This window comes from Peromyscus eremicus, chromosome 3 (assembly GCF_949786415.1).
Source record: "Peromyscus eremicus chromosome 3, PerEre_H2_v1, whole genome shotgun sequence".
Taxonomy (NCBI): Eukaryota; Metazoa; Chordata; class Mammalia; order Rodentia; family Cricetidae; genus Peromyscus; species Peromyscus eremicus.
The window spans coordinates 6,476,626-6,489,351 of record NC_081418.1 but is presented as its reverse complement, the minus strand read 5'-3'; the positions used below and the strand labels follow the sequence as shown (position 1 = coordinate 6,489,351).

The 12,726-nt window shown below is 37.8% G+C and overlaps 1 long non-coding RNA gene across 1 annotated transcript; it reads left to right on the top strand.

Moving 5' to 3' along the window:
* The first annotated feature begins 301 nt into the window (after nt 1-301).
* LOC131905632 (uncharacterized) lies at nt 302-8,864 on the top strand. The gene is made up of 3 exons (XR_009377997.1): nt 302-433; nt 5,562-5,731; nt 7,051-8,864. It is a non-coding gene; the product is annotated as an uncharacterized LOC131905632 (long non-coding RNA).
* The last annotated feature ends 3,862 nt before the right edge of the window (nt 8,865-12,726 follow it).

Genomic DNA, 12,726 nt, shown 5'->3' with positions numbered 1-12,726 from the left:
GCTTGGCCATTGGCTCAGGCTTATCATTGTCTAGCTCTTAAACTTATATTTAGCCCATTTCTATTAATCTTTACTTTGCCATGTGGCTTGTGGCTTACTGGTACCTTACATCTTGCTTGTCATGGCTGTGGCTGGCAGGTCTCTCTGACTCAGCCTTCCACTTCCCAGAATTCTCTTCTCTGTTAGTCCCGCCTATCCTTCCTGCCTGTCTACTGGCCAATCAGTGTTTTATTTACTAACCAATCAGAGCAACATACTTGACATACAGAACATTCCACGGCATTGTAGGGCTCCAGAGACTCTTCCTTCTATGATTTTCCTAGAGTTTGGTGTGCGGTTGATACATTCATTGAGTTACCTTTGTTCTGATTGGGCCTTTCAACATTTCCACTACATTTAATGTTTTTTCTTGTTCTTACAGAGATTCTACCAGGTAAGCAACAGGAAAGATTAGTAGAACATCTTACCGAATCAAACAATAACTAAACAATTCAGAATGAAGTACAAAGTAATTCATCATTGGGTACTGTTCTTATTTCAGGCAATCTTACTCTATGATTTAAGTTTGAGATCCCAGAAGGCTGAGTAGAATTGCCTCTGGAAAACATTGTTGTCATTCACATCTTAGCCCTGGAAAGGTGGCCACAGGAAGGTGGTGGGCATAAACTGGCTATCTAGTTCTGATGAGTTCAACTTTAAGGAAAGGTTCTATGTTGAACAATAAAATAACAAGCAATAGAGGAAGACAGCCATCAACCTCTGGTCTCCAATGTACACACATACAAATAAAAGACAGATTCAGTAGAAATACTCAATATATGAGGCTAAACTGTGTGGGAAAAAAATGCCCATGTTAGCGTAGAAATATATGGGCCTTAGGAACATAGAGTATGGCCTTACTGAATTTACATGGTGATTATGTACTTTCATACTTATTATTCCTTGGTTTCACATAGTGGATCAATTTCAAATAATTGATTTCCTCCATATTATATATTTTCTCCAGTATTCACTGGATGTGTGTTAACTTATAGGAATTGGAAATTTCACTTTCGTGGCTGCTAACTCTTTATTTACTTAGAATACTCTTGAGAGTTACTCAGTTATTGTCATGGAGGAATTTTTTGAAAAGATAGCAAAGATGTGAGCTGAATGAAATACATCACAAATACTGGAACTTCAGTGTATAATTTCAAGCATCATCTCTATGTACCTACAGGAAGAAAATTATGGTTCTTCCAAACACTAAAATGAAATCATATTTCTGAAATTTCACACGAGAACTACAAGACCACAGTAACTGAATTTATTACTCTTAATCTTCTCAGATGAAACCCAGTGCTTTTTCAAATTTGTATTACTCTTCTCTTTCAAAATCTAACTGCAGCTTACAATCATCTGCATTGGATTCCTTCCTGTTATTTTAAGCTAACAGAATCATTGTACTTCTGGCAAAGGTCTGAGCATATCTGTGTTAAGGCTAGCATCAGTAACTTTAATGAAAACCTGAGTTCTACAATGTAGCTTGTATTTTAAAATGATGTAAACTGAGTCTTGTCATTACCAGTTTTCTAAACAAGATTTAATAGGGCTCAAATTTTCTTGTTAATCTTTTGTTGTGGGATATTTGTACACTGTTTTTTGTGAAGATGTATTTGCTGTGATTGGTGTAATAAAAAGCTGAATGGCCAATAGCTAGGCAGGATTTATAGGCGGGATTTCTGGGGAGAAAAAAGAAGAGGAAGAGGAATCTAAGCATGCTAGGGGATGCCAAGAGACATTGAGAGGAAACAGGAGGTGCAAGCAGGAAGAGAGGTGATGCTATGCAATAGAATGTAGATGAATGTAAATGGGTTAATTAACTTCTAAGAGCTAGTTAGAAATAAGTCTAAGCTATAGGCTGAGCTTTAAAATTAATAAGTCTCTGTGTCATTATTTGGGAGCTGGCTGATGGGACAGAAAAAGACTCATTACGTTCTTTTAAAAACAACTTCCAAATTCTGTGCTATCATACATAGGAGATTATAGCTAGAAGTGTGCATCTTTGTGACACGGAGCAAAAACTACCCTCTGAGCACTTGTTTTGGTCTGTCTCCATTCTCATCTGAAGCCATTAAATGCATATTCAAAGGCCAGCAATGCCTATTCATAATTTTGGTGTAGAAAAATTTCTATCAGTATTGCTGATCAGAGTGATACAGTCTAATCTACTACAAAGCTCTCATTTCAGCATTTGGTATTTAATAAGGATTCTAGCAATTATTCAGCCAGTTAATTTTCAAAGGTCATTTAGTCTTCATGAGGTTTATTTTCCCTGTTTCAATTTGGGAAGAAGGTAATTCCATTGTTTCAAAGCAGTTTAAGTATATAGCAACATTTATATGGATAATATTTGAAAGGAAAGAGCCTCTGCTATTGATCATGTCTATATTCTTCCCTGGCTATGATGACCAGTTGATTAAACATAGTAGTCTGTATATATATTTAGTCATGTCAGTTCTTCACTTCTCATATAAAGTCAATGAGCACTTTGGCTATTCATTCCTTTAAGATCTTTAGTTAGGGAAAATTGTCATTGTCTTCTAGGGACACATATAAATGGGGTTGCAATACAATCTAGGAAGTCAGATTGATTTAAACAATAACTAGAATGATTTTCCCCTTATGATTAGTTAATATACCCTTTTCTGGAAGGACTCTTTAAAGAGGGAGAGAGAGGTAAATAGAGAAGAATAGGGTAAAGGGGAACAGCATAATACAATCTTTAATGAATGGGGAAGAAGGTAAATATGAAAAAAGGGAGAGGTGGATAAAATAACAATAAAGATGTCTAAAAAAGCCACAAGTAATTATACTATTAGCTATTCATGAAAATAGTAACTCTGTATAGATATACATATAAAGTTTTAGTGAACTTTCCTCATCATTGCAAAATGGTAAGCTCCTTAAACAAGCATGCAGGTAACAATATATGGACTGAACAGGTTGTATACATATGCAATAACAATTAGTAAAACAGAGGCAATGGATTTGAAGAACAAGGTGGGGCATATTCAATGGTTTAGAGGGAGGAAAGGTAACATAGAAATATTCTAATTAAATTATAATCTAAAAAAAAATTTCCTTTTCCCAAGGTCATCATTCAATATGAGTGACAGGCACAAAGGTGCATGAAGTAGGTGATTTCAGACATGGAGTCACTTCTTTGTGTCCCAATATTTATGTCCTCTAGACTAGACATCCAGGGCTAAGATCTGCAGAATTATTTCCATCATTCACATCAATTATTTTTATCTGTTGATTCAAGAGACTCTTTGTAGAATTCTTGCCTACCTAGTCTGACTGATTAAGGCTAGATGAATTTGGTTATCCTAGAACTTCATAGTGGGAGAGAGTGTTAAACTGGAGCCTGCACTTAGTGTAGAAACAGCTCTTGTTCAGTTTTACTTAAAATATCAGGCAAACCTGACAGTAATATAATAAATAAGGGAATTTTTCTCAATCATAGAATACACTTCTTGAAAATTCAAAGACTACTGAAAAGGGCTCATCATGTCTCTTTCCTAGAGGTGGAAATTTCAAACCTTGATAGGATTTCTTTCAGCTTTGCATACTCAGGTCATTTGATCCTTAAATATAAAAAGATGTGCCAAGTTTCTGAATCTTTATAGAGTTATGTCCTGTGTTTGACTCTTATTTAACTGACGTACCTGGAATACTTAGTACATTTTATCTGCCAGATTAAATTAGCCTACTATAATTAGTGGCATTGTTCAATATAATATTCTGCAAAACAAAAAAATGTTTCCCTTTTAACATTATATAGTTACACAGAGGATGATAGATAGTTCAAGTCTTATAAATGTGTACTTTGATTTTTCCCTTAAAAGTAAAGTGATTTTTCATTTTAAATACACAATTCTTTTGAGATTATAATATAACCACACCATTTCTCCCTTTCATTTCCTTCCTCTGAACCCTCTCTATACCTTGTACCATATCTCCCTTACTCTCTTTCAAATTCACAGCCTCTCTTTCTTTCAGTGTGTGTGTGTGTGTGTGTGTGTGTGTGTGTGTGTGTGTGTGTTCTTAAATATATAACTACAATTTTCTCAGTCCATATAATGTTATTTTTAGATATATGTTTTCAGTACTGACCATTTGGTATTAGATAACGACTTGGTGTATTCTTTGCTAAGAAGGATAATTTTTCCCACTCTCAGTGTTTCTTAATTGCACGTAGTTCTTGTCTAGAGCTGATGTCTCTTGAGCTTTTTCCCTAAGTAGTTGTCCTTATACCCACAGATAAGTGTAATTCACCTCTCATCATGGAAACTCTTTTTTGCAACAGGTACTGATCAATTTTTTGCTGAGTAGCTCAAATGTCATATAATAAATGCAACATAATCTGAAAAGGTACTGACTGTGTTGAACATATCAATCAAGAATAATACTTCATTAAACCATAATAATTTATGATAATTCTTAAGATCTCACTTATTTTAAGGAAGAATGATCATTAATGATCATTAATGGGATAAAGACAATCTTATACCTGCACAGGAGAGAGTTAACTATACTTCTTTGCCAGTGACACCAATTTCTACAATTTCTCATGGAATATAGTTTTGCTTCTGACTTATTATCTTGACACAAGTATGAAAGATTAATATTTTAAGGGCTTTAAGGTGACTATTTTAGTATCCTAATGACTTTTTCATTACAGGTGAGCAATGCAATGTGAAGGTATAGCTGGTCGCTCACTGTAACTCTCCCAGTGATCTTTTTGCAATATCACATTGAAACCTTTATTAAAGGAATTTGGGGCAGAATTGCAGGTAGTTTCTGGTGTTATTAATTCCATATTTTAAGTAATGCATAGAAATATGTCAAGTCCACAAATAGTATCAGTTCAGTCTATAGGCTATGACCATCCAAAAACCTGAATGTGGGTTTTTGCTGCTTTTGTTCATTTATTTGATTTTAAAGTAGAATTTCCTTATTTTGTAAGAAAGCCATGAATTGTGATCCTGCTAATTCATGTTCTCAGGTTCTGGGTTTACAGGTACACACTAACACATACAAAGAAGAAAAGAAAGGAACAACTGAGTTTCTAAAGTCTTAAGAGTATATAGACATTCTTAGTCACTTAGGGAAGTGTTTGGATAATGTCATATGTGTTTACAGTAAGATTGCTGGAAAAATTCTTCAAATAAACCTATACTCCTGTTAGAGTAACAGGATCTTAGTTTGTCACTTGGCTCCAGTGTCAACATTTGGCAGGTGATTATGATTTTCTATTCAGACAGTGCTAAGCTTTCTTTTTTAAAAAAATATTTTTCTGGTTGCACAAGATTTTTAATTTTCTTTGGTTATGCAAGTCACACAGGACCCTAGTTGGCAATCCTACTCTGTCACTCCTGGGAGTAACATCATATATTATCCTTCAGCACAGATCTTTGCAAATCGCAGCAAAAAAATGACACAATTTTTAGAATTATGCTAATTATACTTCCTTGATCTCTGACAGTGGTGTATAATTAACAATCTCCCTGTGACAGAAGCACATCAGCCCTACAGATAATGAGAAGCCTAACTGGAAGACAGCTTCTCTTACTATACTACCATCCAGCTTCACAATGGTGCCAATACAGCCAGGGCATTCATAGTCATCCTAGGAAGACATGACTTTGGAGTCATCCAGGGAGCAAAGTCTTCTGCAGGGCTCATGGTAAGTACATACTAGCACGGCCCCTTTCCTAAGCCTCTGATAGCTGCACGAACTCTTCGATGGCTATCTCCACCTCATTTCCACTCCCCCGTCATCGCCAAATTTCATACATCTCTTCTAGTAAAAGTGTGGTTCTCTCCTATTATTATTCCTCAGAACCACCTAGATTTTTGAAATAGCACTTTTGGACCCAGACTTCCAAATATCTGTTCCATGAACACAATAAATGGCATGACAATTTGTGAGTCTCGTTGGTTCCTGGGTGGTGCTGATGCTGCTCCTCCAGAGGCTTCACTTGGAAAGTCCTTGGCCTTAGAGTTCCTTCTTCCTCCTGTGCTGCATCCCAATATTGTCCATGTGAGTCTCTGAATCTGAAGCTCAAGTACTACGGACATCACTTTTAAGTATGTTACTGCCATTAATCATCTGACTGGTGAGTGATAAAGCTCCAGAATGCCAGCCTGATATGCTGATGTCTAGGTTCTACGTACAAAAGTTCTGATTTGGATTCTCCCTGCAAACAGCACTGGGCCTTGGATTAGGAGTATAAAGTTTCCAGGAAAGGCAACGAAACTATGAATGTCAGGCCAAGGAAAAGCCAAGCAGTAGTGTGTTTACTGGCAACAGGACTATTGCCACAGTGGTTATTTCTGTTGTTAACCCTCTAGTGACCTTCTCAGTATCATTCAGAGTGTGATTCAGAATTATCCCAGTAGATGGTGAGATACTGGACAACTAGATCCCCACTCTTATCCTGCAGTATTTGAAAGTTGTCCAAAATGACCTTAAATCCTGCATTTAATCATTGTGCAAGCTCATGAATGCATGACAAAATAATGAAAACAGAGTAGCAAGAAGCAGAACATGAATAATGTGTGTGACTGGCTCTATCATGTGTACCTAGCCTGTGACATGGTGCCCCACAAGTGCCTGTCACAGAAACTGCGTAGATGCATGTGCAGAAGGAAGAGTTTAAAGCACTTGGGTATGAGAAATGATGTTGATGGAGTTGGGCAGTGTGATCACATTGTGGGCATTAGCCGACTGGATTCCTTTACCTCAAGCACTAGAGAGCAACATGACTTTCAGAAGTATGTATGTGTGTTACTTTGATTAAGTTCTACGTTCTACATGTACACAAACTGTGAACGGAAATGCCAGTCTGGGAATTCCTAACTGAAGAGTTAAGCTGTTGTGGTTTAGATTTCTTGATTTATCTTTAATATACTTTGTTTAGCCTTTTTCTTTTCTTGCATTGCTTAAGATGATACATAGTAATTTAGAAAATTCCAATTGTTTTATTCGTTTACTTTTAACAGATGTCTTTGGCTTGATTTGCTAAGGGTCCACCCAGGAATCCTGACTCACTGCAGATGGGTGGAGATCTTCTGAGCTAAAGGAAACCTTTCCTCAGAGACCATCATTCCTGCAGTTACTGATCAAGATTGCAGTTGTGCTACATTAGCTAAGTGCAGAAGCATGGAGGCTCTAACATCCAGCATTTTCACAAGGGTACTTGTGCTCATGGACAGCTGTTTTTTAACTCCAGCTACTCTGAATTCTTGTCCTTACTTTTAGATCAAATTCCCAATCTGTATATTCTAAAAAGCTTATTCTTAGAAAAGGTGCCGTGAAATGAGGCTTTCACCATGACTTTCATTGTGAGACCTTCGAGCCTTTAGTGGAATGAGGGGGATGGGAGGAAGGAGGTGATCTTGGACTTCTCAGAATTGTGCCCTCCTCTCAGATCACTTCCCAGTGGGTGTGCTTGCCATATCCTGATGGATTGACTCTCTTTCTAATGGACTGCTTGTGTGCAGTTGTATTCTTAAATATACTCTGCATCATCAATCTTCATATAGCTTGGAAAACGGAGGCAATTTTCAGTTTGGTAAACACCTGCTGTGTGCATCACATTCACAAAATGGGTGGATTGATGGGAAATGTAAGATCCATTAAATCTTACTGTTTACCCTTCAAGGTAGATAACCGTAGCCCTTCCAGGATAACCAAGTAAATCTCCCAAGTAAACAAAGAGAACCAGTGTCAGATTTGGTACTGAAATACATCTCCTGTTTTTTCTGTCTTTTCTCACGACACTCACCAGCCTCATGGACATTTTCTTTTCCTAGATTTAGCCAAAGAGCACTTCCTTTGTTGATAAATTTGACATCAAAATAGAATCAGTGAGCTGTGAATTCTGTTATCCATTTATGATATAAACTTCAGATGTCAGTTCTTGTTGCTAGAAAACAAACCCAAAGTACTGGAAATATAATAATGGATAATCTCAAAAGAAAGCCAGCAATTATTGCATTGAAGAAATGGCAATGAAATAAAATATGTCTTTTTTTTTTTTGGTAAGAATAAAGATAGCAAAATCCCCATTGTATTCACAAGACTGTAATTGAAATATTTTTAAAAGAACATGTGGAAGGCATAGTTCTCCCAAACCTCCCGAGAACAGTGAATTGTTTGTACAATGATAAACAACCCACAATGGACATTTATAATATTAATTCCCTTCATCTTTAAAGACTGGACCTATTATTGTTACAATTCATGTATTTTGTCACATAAACACCACATACTTTTCAGAGGCATAAGATGATTTAAATCAAGGCAAGCAACATCTGAATAAAGGGGGAAAATTATAGGCACGTGTCTCAACCATGAATCACTTTGTTTAAATTACTACTAGTTCAATATTGTCTTGTTTTTAAGCTGTTTTCCAACAGCCAAATAACAATACTTAGGATGTAACTAAGTATTCTTAATTTGGAAAAATTAAATCTAGAGGAATGAGAGTCAAAATATAAAATTCTTAAAAACATCAGAATTTTCAGTGATTTTCAACATTAACAAACAAGCTTAGTACAGGGCTAACTGAAGACTGTAATATGATCCCCATCACCTGCATAGGAAGTCGGGCTGGACAGCAGTTGCAATCCTAGTCTTGGTAACATGGGGATAGATGGATAACTGGGGCTCAATGGACAAGCTCCTAGTCCCAAGGAGAGACTCTGCTTCAGAAGTGATGGTAGATAGCTCCTATGGAACCATACCAGAGGCTGACCTCTGACCCCTATACTACCCTTCCCAATCTCTACATGTGCATGCACACCCTCATTCACAGAAATGTACACCTACACACACACACACACACACACACACACACACACACACACACACACACTGGAGTCATACCTTCTAATAATATGATTCATATTTTTAAAATTGTTCAAGATAAAACATTTAGAAATTCTACAGCAAGTACCCCTGCAGGCTCTGTTCAGTTACTTTCAGCTTCTATTTTAAAATATCTTTATTACATTTATTTATTTACTTTATTTATTTTGTGCATACACACCCATGCTCATATGTACCTGTGAGTGCAGCTGTGTGTTTGTGTTGTGTGTTAGTACAGGTCAGACAACAACTTTTAGGAGTTGGTTCTCTCTTTCTAGCCTGTGGGTCTTGGAGAAGGAACTCAAGTTTGCCAGCCCATCAATGTCACATATCTTTCCAAAAGGCCATGATATTATTTATAAATACATTCACCTAAATTAAAGTATGATTTGTAACACAAAATGGCTTATCTACATTATGCGATTCTGTAGGAGTACTGAGATTATTTACTGAATTTTTTTTTTGAGCTTTCATTGGTAAACTATAAAGAGCGTGATTTAAAACAAGCCTGGCGTAGATAGTGAAGTGCAGACAAGATGAGGGCTTATGGAGATAAGATCACTAGCAGACAGTGGTGTTGGATGCACACAGAAGTCTAGGTGTGCACCAGGTTTGCTGCAAGCAACAGAAGCAAATCTAGCAACTTAAGAAAACAAGAGATGCATTGGACAGATATCAAGGAGACTTGACAGTTTGGACAAACAGGCCAATAAAAAGGGAAGATAAAAGGGAAGCTGGCCAAGGCCTGGGCCTGGGAGTCTATCTCACACATCAGGAGCTAAGAGGCAGCAGCTGTGCTGCAAACACACCCTGGCGTGATGGGTTCACAAGGCCACTCTCCGTGTGAGGAGTCTCTGGAAGGATTGATGACTCTTCAACCTATTGGAACATGTAAGGTTTAGTTTCTCCACTGAGAATCTGATTGGCTAAATCTAAGGCATTGCCCGAGGCTCTTCCCAGGAGTAGAAAGACATAGTTTATTCTTTTAGTGTCCTTTTAGCATGTCTTTCCCATGAAACAAACACTGGGGCATTCTCTCTAAATAACAACAAGAAAATACAACAAAATGACAAAGCCTCGAAAGAGCAACCAAATGAAAGAACAGCTCAAACCTCATCAATCTCCATCAAAACACTGCATGTTCCAGGTTCCCATTAGTGAACATCTTTATTTGTACAAATGGTCATTCTGGAAACATCAGACTTTCTAATAACCATTTGTTAAAACCACGTGTATACTTGTTTGGACAATGGTATGTGTACCTCCTAAGGATGCCAGAAGAATCAGATTCCTTTGGAGTTGGGGTTACAGGTGGTTGTGAGTCACACAGTGTAGGTGCTGGGAACAGAAGTTTGTCCTCTGCAGATCAGCAGAACTCTTAACCATTCAGCAATCTTGCTAGCTCCTACATTACTTTTGTAATAAAAAATAAATAAAAAAAAATTAATGAAAAATAGAATTAGTTTTACTAAACATTATAGAAAAATAGAAATGTCTTCAACTTACATTGAACGAGAAAATGTTATACTAGACCATTTTCTGTATTTTAATACATTATCTATTATATCTGTGGAAAACAGAATCACCAATGAAGTCATTATACACTCTTTCTAATAGATGTATGTATTTAATACTTCTATTTTCTAACATATTCATAACACTTTTGTCAGGCTTTAGATTTACAAAGTGGGTTTATTTTTATAATTTCTACCCTTGAAACAAACTAGAAAAGATGCTGAGGTTCAGGGAAGTGACATCAGAAGTTAAGCTTACAGCTTAGATAGCAAGAGTATTGAGATGTTATTCGGGCATACTTTGCAGGACAGCAGGGCTGAAATGCCTCACATAGAGTCCCACCAAGTCCACCCCAGGCTTCCTAGGATTGCAGAGCACTACTTCCCTGAACAGTTCAGCGTTAAAAATCGACAGCAGCTGCTCCTGGAATTTAGAAACCTCATGCCACTGGAAGCCACTGCTCCACCTACAGAGAAGTGGTTCTGCCGTTCCCATCAAACCATTTCCCATGAGCCCTCAGTGACTCTCCTTTATCAGCTCCTGCTCAGATGAAAGCTTGTAGTTTTATTTAAAACTATCTGTGGAGGTTTTTTCAATTTTATTGAAATTTTCCAATCTCTGAAATGTACATCATCAATGAATAGCATTAAAAATAAAGTTTCCAAGAAAGGAAAGGACTAAGGGAGGGTGTGTAAAATCCCTGTTGTGTAAGTGTGAGGACGTGAGTTGGATCCCAAGATCCCATGTAAAGGCAAGCTTGGGGGCTGGTAAGACCACTGAGTAAGTCAAAGTGTCTGGCATGCAAGTCTGATGACCTGAATTCAGTCCCTGGATGCTGAAGGAAGAGGAGAACCAATTTCTGAAAGTTGTCCTCTGAACTCTACATTTATAACATGGCAGGTGCACACCACCCCCAGCACACATATGAACATACACATACACGCTGAATTTAATTTAATATAAAAAAGTGATCCTGGCACAACTGTGTGTTCCCATAATCCTTAAGCTGGGTAGGTATTTAGCCATAAGTTTTCTCACCACCCAGTCCTGCAGTCCCTCAGCCTCTTATAAAATAATCATTCAGAGGCTTAATATTAATTACCAATCATATGGCCTGTGGCAGGCTTCTTGCTAGCTAGATCTTATAACTTAATCCGTTTCTATTAATCAATGAGTTGCCACAGGGCCATGGCATTACCAGTCTGCTGGCATCTTGCTTCTCCTTGGACAGCGCTGGTGTCTTTTCAGACTCTGCCTTTCTTTTTCCTGTCTCTCTCCTTGGATTTCCCACCTGCCTCTAAGTTGCCTTGCTAAACAATAGGAACAATATATATTCACATCATACAGAAAGACATCCCCCAGCATAAGTAGAGGCAGGATTACTGGGACTGACTGGCCAGACATTCTAGTCATAAAAGTTGAGCTCCAGAAGCAGAGAAAAACCTCATCTCCAAAAACAAGGCAAGGAGTGATTGAAGAAGAAAACAGACATGGGCCCTTGGCTTCCATATATTTGTGCACACATACACATGTGCACACCTAGAGGAACAAGTACACACACAGAGAAAGTAAAAATAAATGAAATCCCCAGGTATCCAAAAGGTAGGCGGGTTTACCAGTCCCCCGCTGGTCATTATCACTTTAGACGGCTCTTGTATCAGGGACTTGCTTGGCTCACTGGCCCACTGACTTTCAGATTCCCATCTGTGACAAACACTGTGGAGTGGCTGGATCCAGTGTTCCCAACCCAGCTCCACATTAACTTCTCAGCCAGAGACAGCCGTGTGATAGGGTCATAAATCAGATGTCAAGCTGAAGAAGGAATGGCGGAAAGTAACTATTTGTCTAAGAGGGAAGATCGGGTAGAATATACAAGGAAGAGAAACGTTAGATCTTCATTTGCAGTTTGAAATGAACAGCTCTGTGAAATCAGTTCTTAGTTAACTGAAATTGATACCATCATTCCTCTGTAGGTGCACAATCTGCAGAGGTGAGGGATGAATAGTAAGCATAATTTGAGTGGCAACATCTCCGCAAGCAAACATTGTAGCAAATCATCTGAACACCCGCAGTAAGACAGCTAACCAGTCAGGAATCCAGGGCATTGTGAGGATCAAATGTGCTGGTCAACTTCAAAGTTCTCGGAAAAGTGTAAGCCTCCAAACGGAAGACACAACCGTGTTACCAACTTTTCTTCAACCGATCCTCAACCTTTCACACTTCATCACCTGAATCTACTTTCACTCCCAGGGGTTCTGGATAAACACTAACAGAATTGATTTTGCCCTGCT